Source organism: Leptonotus elevatus, chromosome 17, assembly GCF_054856555.1.
Source record: "Leptonotus elevatus isolate MCC_2025b chromosome 17, RoL_Lele_1.0, whole genome shotgun sequence".
Lineage (NCBI taxonomy): Eukaryota > Metazoa > Chordata > Actinopteri > Syngnathiformes > Syngnathidae > Leptonotus > Leptonotus elevatus.
The window spans coordinates 15837012-15843670 of record NC_141255.1 but is presented as its reverse complement, the minus strand read 5'-3'; the positions used below and the strand labels follow the sequence as shown (position 1 = coordinate 15843670).

The following is a 6659-nucleotide window of genomic DNA, read 5'->3' as shown; positions in this document are numbered from 1 at the left end:
AGGTCAACCAAATTGGATATCACACAAATGAAGCATCATAGGAGAAAAAAGAGATTCGACAATTTACTGCTTTTCTTATTGTTGATTAATTTTATAGCTTTGAAAATGGATTTCAATTCCAAAAGGAAACACACAAATCTGGGGTAGGACTTGGAATTTTTTTGTTTGTGAACAAAATAAAATATTCAAAATTGTTGTCTTCTGAATTACTATAATAGCAAACTACATCTTTTAGATTTAGATTCTAAGGGGTTTAGAGGCTTTAAAGAAAAAAAGCCACTAAATCACGGCAAAATTCTTTAGTGATCACACAGTCAAGAAATAAGTGAGAAACTGTTTCAACTTTCTTTCTTTTTTTCAGAACAAAGGTTGCTAATATTGGCAAATTTGGATATCAAATAATTTGTAGTGTATATATTATGCAAAATATTAAGATGTATATACTTTGGCTTCATTAGTAATACTAATACAATATTTTTAAGGTAAAAGCCGCACCCTTTTTCAATTTATATCTGTCATTTTAGAAAAACTTTCCTCTTGGCACAATTTTGTTCTTTTTTTTGGTAGAATCTGGCGTATATGTTTATTATTACATATTACAATTTTGAGATGCTGTCATTCATGATGTTATATCCGCAACGTGACTTCCAATTTGGTTGTCTTCCGGTTTGATCGCGTCGGCATCAGAGAAGCAATGCCGTAAGTTTTATAATATCATTTTAGAGACGTTTGAAATCCTTAATTGTATACATTTGGTGAAATGTATTGAAGTGATTGATTAGCGCCCTATGCTGGCTATTCGATGACAATTTTCTTTAAATAGTGATTTGCTTAGTAGCAGATTGTTTACTACTTTTTGTACATATTATAAAGTTGATTATGTTTCTCAAGTAAGTGATTATTTTGTATTGTTATTTTCCATTTTCACCGGCATGTCCGAAGAATTGTGTAAGTAAATGTTCAACTTCAACTTACATCAACTTTGTCTTCATTGGCTCTGGTTTACGTTGGTGTTAAGTCACTGTTAAAGAACACACTGCATGAGAACACGCTAGGTTGGTTTGTTGGTTATTCACTTGACCCAACTTTTTCTGTTAAAAGAATAACCCAAAAGGCTGTGACTGCCCATTTTTGACCCATATTGGGTTATTTATTCACTAAAAAGTTTTCAGAGTTTGAGTAGATGACTTTTACCCAGGGTTGGGTTATTTATTTTAACCCAGCAGATTGTGTTTGGGTCGGCTAAAGCAGTGGTCCTCGGGGACCCCTATCCAGCCTATTTTCCATGTCTCCCTCAGGAAACACAGGTGAGGATTGTTATCAGGCTTTTCCAGAGCTTGCTGATTAGCTGATCATTTGAATCACTGTGGTCCCCGAGGACCGGGGTTGAGAATCCCTGGGCTGAAGGTAGGGCTGGGCGATATATCGATATAAAAATTATATTGATATATTTTTAAACGGGATATGGAATTAGACTATTTCGTCTATATCGATATAGTTCAAACTTGCGCTCTGATCCTTGCTCTGCAGCGCTTCTGCTGTGCTCCGTCCGAGTCTCACTCCCCTCCTCTTGCACGGGGGGGGGTCACTTAGTACTTGTGAAGCACTTGTCTCTCCTCTCCGCCAACACGCAAAGCACGGCGGAAGAATTAATTTGTTAAAAAAAATAATAAGAAGAAGAAATCACAATATGTAGGGAGGGAGCGAGCAACAGCGAGTGTGCCAGCGAGCAGCCTGACAACAAGGAGTTGGTGAGCATGAATGTGGCTAGCAACCAGCTAGCAAGAACTCACTACACTAAGAGGAGTACGATAGACAAGTTCTAGGGAGGGGTGGAAGCAATACAAATACTTTTCACCGTCCAAACAGTGCCACAAACTTAAGTATAAAGTGTGTGAAGCTGTGCGCTACAAGAATCTTTGGTTTGTCATATTTTGTTCTTTTGTAATGATCCTTATTTGCATCTGTGAATTTGTCAGAAAGGGGAAGAAAGTAGTCGTTTTATTTCAGTAAACCATTTATATTCAAGTTTTCCAGTGCTACCCACACTGGAGTATGGAAGGTGCAAATGTTTGGTGGTGGTCGGAGGGGCCATAGGCGTACACTGGCAGCCACGCTTCCGTCAGCCGGCCCCAGGGCAGCTGTGGTTACTTAAGTAGCTTACTGCCACCACAGCGTGAATGTGTGAGCGCATGAATAATGCAACCGCTGTGAAGCGTGTTTGAGTGTCCAAAAAAGCGCTATATAAATCGAATGCATTATTATTATTATTATTTTCTCGTGAATAGAGCTCAGAAAAAGATTGGCTGATTATAGTTTATAGGCAATTTTTATTTAAGATATATTTTTATTTAACTGTGGCCCTTGCAGAGATTTAGTTTGAAAATGGTTATGCAGCGTTTATATTTACATTTTATTATTTGAACAACTGAGCATTTTCATGAAGCAGGTGAAGAAACACGTTTATTATTTATTCATTTGATTTAGCCACTATTCAGTGGAATATTCGGTTTCAATGAAACTACTTGTGTCATGTCATATTTGGCTTTGACTGAAAAATTTCATGCGGGGGGGAAAAATAACAAATATATATATATATATATATATATATATATATATATATATATATATATATATATATATATATATTATAAAAATAATAATAATAATTAAAAAAAATATATATATATATATATATTGACACCATATGAATTATTGGGAAACTTTCATCAGAACCTTCAATCACATTGTATATAATTGACCCAAAAACTCAATGAATTATTTGTGATTGGTTCACCGCTGTAGGCAAAAACCTCTCATAAAAGCTTTTATCTCATCATTACTCGGCAGAAATGTTTATATTTAGATTATGCACAGTTCATCTCACTTGTGCTTGGAAAAACAAAACAATGTAGCCAAAGCTATTAAAACAACAGGGTTACATTTTTTCGTGAATGTGAAGAAGGCAATTATGTTGTTGTCATTATTGTAAATGTCTCACGGGGGCATTCAACCAAATGTGGGAATGAACGAGGCGGTTTTAAACTCGGGTATCTTAAACATACAGAGCCATACTTGCAGGATTTGCAAGTCTGAAACCGTTTTGGCAAGGATGAGCGCTGCCATTAAAATGGATTGGCGTTGCCGTGTGTGTGGCCTATTTTACAGGCGATGCTGAGCGACTCCTCCGACGTGCAGGTCCTGCATTTGCCTTTTAAGAGGCCCTTATCGCTGTCACACTGTCTTTGTGAGTGCATGCAGATAGACTGTAGTGCGAGTCAGATGTGACAGCTGCTGATAAAAACACACGCACACACAAAGCGACATCCTCCATGAAAGTGTCAAGAATGAAATGCTCCGAAAGCGCTCTGCATCTCGGGGTATATTTCTGTCATGAAAACATAACAAATAGAGTATCACTTTTTACGTGTATATATATATACATTCGAAAATGCCCAAAAAGTCTTTCGTCACAACAACACTGCATAATTGATATTTAAAAAAAATATATATATAGAAATTAGTGCTGTCACTATAACAATATTTTTTTTAATTATTATTCAATCGATTAATTGACTTATCTGATTTATTTTATTTTTGTATTTAAGTGTAATGTATTACAAACGCAATTTTTTTTCCCATGGTTGCTGTTTATTAACCAGTGATTGGTGTTTATTTTGTACTCCGTATTCATATAGTGATTAAAAAACGGGGGATTGATGTTACCGGTGTGGCCATTGTTTTCCAAAGTAACAACAGATGTTTGCAAATGTCAAACACAGAAGATAATCAGTCTTCTTTCACGAAGGACTCCAGAAGTCAGTGAACAATTGCTGTTGATGTGCTGAAATCAGAGGATTTGGACCATTTTAAATTGAAAAATGTCTCCAAATGATTAATCGATTATAAAAATAGCTGTAGATTAATTTGATAATTGATTACTTGTCAATTAATCAATTAATTTTGACAGCTCTCTAAGAGAGATAAAAGGGAGATTTGACACAGACGTATAATTGGAAAGACTCTCAGGGTGGAGGTTGGGTCTTTTTAGCAAAGGTTAAAAAAGTAACATTAGAGAGGCAGCGTTTATATTCATTCAGCAGCGGTGCGGCACCGCTTCTTAATTCAACCCGCCGCTCCTTCGAGCAAGAAATAATTTTTTTGTGTGTGCGCTGAGTTCCGAAGACGTTTTCCTGTTAGACAAGCCTCTGGGCAAATTTTGCGGTACCAACGCAAGTTTCTGATTGGTGGGCGGGTTTCACGCTCGTTCCTGGTTGGCTGCGTATGACCTGTGACCTAGCAGTGCACATGCAGGGAGATGAGGCTGTATGTACTCAAATGTGGAGAATAAACGAGAAAGTGAATACAAAGAGAAATAAAATAAAACACCGGACAGCAGTGTGACCTCCTGTCACCTGCAGTTCATTTCGTCTACCCCGTTTGCGGAGGCGACCCGTACTCCGGCCTCGAGTCCGAGCAGGAACGGATAACAAAATGCTGCCGGTGTTGTGCCAAAGTAGTTACCCCCGAAAAAAACACAGACATCATTGCTAAAAAGCTGCAGGCAACGAGACTGATGAGGGGGATGTATATGTAGAGACCCCCGTCCTTTAGCTGACAGCGGATGGTTACGTTTAAGGTAGCACAGGTTGTTTGAGCAATAATCGTAACTACATGCATTAAAGTAAAGCATTTAATAAATGTTTGTGTATCACATTCAGAATATTTCTTCATGTCAAACTATTGGGGCCTTTTTTTTTTTTCATTTTGAAGTAATTAACTAATTAGAAAAAGAGGAGGATGAATGTGTGCAGTGGATCAAAAAATGTTGAGGACGTTTTCATAACATTAAATGTCAAAAGAATTAACACGCAACTGGTGCTCTTTAAATCTGGCGGGCAAAAAATGTTGATAAAAAAGCCTTTTTAATAAAGCGATTAATCGTGATTAATCAAAATTCTAAAATGTGATTAATTTGACAAAAAATGTAATCGTTTGACAGCTCTAATTAATTGATACGTGTCGAGTGATCAGCAAGATGAAGACGACAAATTCTGATTAAACCAGTGTACAGGGAGTCCTTGAGTTACGATATACGCGACCTACGGTGTTTCGACTTTACGGCGCCCGTGTCTCGTCCGTACCACCTTTTTTTATTAATTTCCCACAGTAATTACGGCATTTTTAATTTATTTTAAATTGTGTTGTTCATCTAACAGGTCGGCTCGCCATCAGGCGCGTCACATTTCCGTGTTTAAGTTTGAATTAGCTCCGCTCTGCCGTCCGTCAGCAATGAATGTCCGTGCTGAAACATGAAATATTGGTTCCGACATCTTCCGGGTGGCGCAAATATGTTTTTTTTTTAATTACTGTACAAAGCATTTTGATGTAAATATCGACTTAAACGGTGAAATCCAAATTAAGTCGAAATTCGGATTGCATCGTCAGCGTAGGAATGGAACTCGTCTGTAACTTGAGGACTCTCTGTATGTATTATTCGATTTAAGGATCAAATCGTTCAGCTCCTTGATAGAAAACAGCAAGTTCTGCAAAACAAAAAAACACAGAAACAAGAACAGGCAGCGTTGAGAGGAGGTCAAATTTCACCCGAAAGCCAAATATCGGTGACTTTTTGTGAATATCCTTCATTTTAGAGCATTGACGCGAGTTGCGTTTCTGCTAGCATTATATTCTTTTTAGGATTAATGTTGAAAAGAAGACACCAAAATGAGGTTATTTACTTTCCACATCCACTTCTGAAAAAAAGTCTCTGCCATCTATCTTAAGAGGATAAGAGAAGATTGTGGAGGTTAACTGATTGTTGATTGACAGGATGCGGACGCCGAGGACGGCAGTCTTTCAAAGAGAGGAAGGCGCGGGTGACGGTTGGCGGCGGCAGAAGAAAGGCAACTTAAGAGGAAGAGACAGGCTGCTGGTTCCAGCACAGTGCATGCTGTAGCTTCCCATCAACTCTGAGCTGGATGAGACTACGGAATGTATTAATACCTGTTGAAAATATCCCAGCGCCTGATGGACTCCCACAGGAGATGTGAAGGGCCATACCTCCATATCAGCTTCTCATCTAATTTGACAAATGGATGGCTATTATACCATTTTCTATGATAGGCGAGCTCGGCACCGGGGTGGCGGGGCGCTGCCACTTTAGATTTAGAAATAAAAGCTCCCCTTCTAAAGTCCTCCACCTTGTCTGTACCACTTTCTGCACATCTGCCTGGATTGCTGCGCTATCTTCACAACGTCTTCTGATTGAATTCCAGCGAAAAGCATTTTCAATGCATCCTCATCAAGCTGAGAAGCACTTTATCCTTCCAAGATGGTGTTTGGGCGTTTGAATTGACATCGTGCAAAACACATATCTCCTCTAGAGTACAGTAAAAAATAAAATCACTTCTTTGTTGCCTAGGGCTACTGAACAACTAAATCGAATTCAAATCAACATCACAATGTGGTAGAATGCAATTTATAAATTGCAGATGCTGAAATTTGGAAAAACAAAACAAAAGGCTGATTCATTTTGCTCAGTCGACCAAACATAGGATTTGTGTTTATGTCTAATTCATTTGTTGGAATTTTATGAACTTATTGTAGTGGATGCTTAAAAGACTGCAGGTCAAAGTGTTTAGTAAGTCAACAACTTG

The 6659-nt window shown here is 37.9% G+C and overlaps 1 long non-coding RNA gene across 1 annotated transcript; it reads left to right on the top strand.

Moving 5' to 3' along the window:
- The first annotated feature begins 1606 nt into the window (after positions 1-1606).
- Positions 1607-6197, top strand: LOC147160176 (uncharacterized). Its single transcript, XR_015090420.1, has 2 exons — positions 1607-1751; positions 5833-6197. It is a non-coding gene; the product is annotated as an uncharacterized LOC147160176 (long non-coding RNA).
- Positions 6198-6659: the final 462 nt, after the last annotated feature.